Here is a 1,815-nt window from a genome sequence, read left to right on the forward strand (position 1 = left end):
GATCAGAGGTCACAGAATAAAAGGACGTTCCTTTAGGAAGGAGATGAGGAGGAATTTCTTTTGTCAGAGGATGGTGAATGTGGAATAAATTGCCACAGAAGGCTGTGGAGGCCAAGTCAGTGGATATTTTTTAAGGCAGAGATAGATGGATTCTTGATTAGTGCAGATGTCAGGGGTTATTGGGAGAAGGCAGGAGAATGGGGATAGGAGGGAGAGATAGAATGCTGGAAGTCTGAAGGAGGGTCTCGACCCAAAACGTCACCCATTCCTTCTCTCCTGAGATGCTGCCTGACCTGCTGAGTTACTCCAGCTTTTTGTGATATCTTCGATTTGTACCAGCATCTGCAGTTATTTTCCTACACTAGAATGCTGGAGTAGACCTGATGGGCTGAATGGCCTAAATCTTCTCCTATCACAAAAAAATCAACCTCAACCCTTGCTTCTTCAAGAGCATTTACAAAATGCACTGTGCGCTATCCACGATGTTGCTGGTCCTGTCCCCATGAGCTGTGACCTCCCTCCCACCCCTCCCCCCCCCCCCCACCCCCCCACCCCCCCCCCCCCTCAAGGATCACCCACAATGTGTTGCCAGTGGTGTCACTGGTCACAACCTCCTTGTGCTGTCACCTCCCTCTTTGCTTTTAACCCAAAAAACATTTATTCAATTACTTACAACAATAATATTTACCAAACAAACCCAATACCGAGACCCAGCACCAAGATACACAAATCACCAAATATTCCAATTGCTGAATATTAAATAATTATATTACTATCCTTGTTAAGGATGCATTCCCCCCCTCCCCCCCAGCGGTGCTCAGCAGTCCCGGAAATCCCCCCTGGTGCGGGGGACACCGCCTGTTCTTTTTCGAGGGACACCTGGGCGCGGAAGAGGGGCAGACAGCCGGCACGGGCAGAGCCCTCTTCCGCCTGGCGCCGTGACTCGCGGATGGCCAACTTGGCCAGGCCCAGGAGCAACCCAACCAGGACATCCTCGGCCCTACCCTCCCCTAAGCACAGGGGGTCCAAAGATGAGGATGGTGGGTGTGAAGTGCAGCCAGAAGGCAAGGAGCAGCCCCTTCAAATACTCAAACAGGGGCTGCAACCTCGCTTACTCCATGCACACGTGGAACATAGACTCTTTCCACCTCCCTCAGCGCTCTCCTGATCATCGCCCACCGGGTATTGTCCTGCGATGTTGCTGACCCTCTGAGTCGTGACCTCTCTCTGTGATCTCCCAATGATCGCCCAGCCTGTGTCCCCGTGAGCTGTGACCTCCCTCAGCCCTCTCCCGATCATCGTCCAGGTGTTGGGTGTTGTCTGCGATGTTGCTGACCCTCTGAGTCGTGACCTCCCTCTGTGCTCTCCCAACGACTGCCCAGCCTGTGTCCCCGTGAGCTGTGACCTCCCTCAGCCCTCTCCCGATCATCGTCCGGCGTGTGTTGCCAGCGACGTCCCTCCTGCCCCGTGGGACGTGACCTCCCTCAGTCCTCTCCCAAACATCGGCCATGGCGTGTTGTCTGCAACGTCGCCGGTCGGTTGTCCTGCCGCCGGGGGCTGTTGCCTTCACTCCCCCCCCCCGCCAGTGATTCCTTGGGTTTGTTTTGCAGCAGCCGGGACACTGCGCTGGGTCACAGGTAAGGTGCTACCACCTGTGTGGTGCGGGCCACCTGCATCACACCTGAAGCGACCATTCCAGGGGCCTGCCCTGTCCTCCCGACACGTGAATGGTTTATAGTTTCAGCAGCTGCAGCAGGGTGTCTGGGTGCCCCCCCCCCGGGAGCAGGGTTAACGTGCATCTCCTGTGTTTTGTTG

Source organism: Rhinoraja longicauda, chromosome 5, assembly GCF_053455715.1.
Source record: "Rhinoraja longicauda isolate Sanriku21f chromosome 5, sRhiLon1.1, whole genome shotgun sequence".
Classification (NCBI taxonomy): Eukaryota; Metazoa; Chordata; class Chondrichthyes; order Rajiformes; family Arhynchobatidae; genus Rhinoraja; species Rhinoraja longicauda.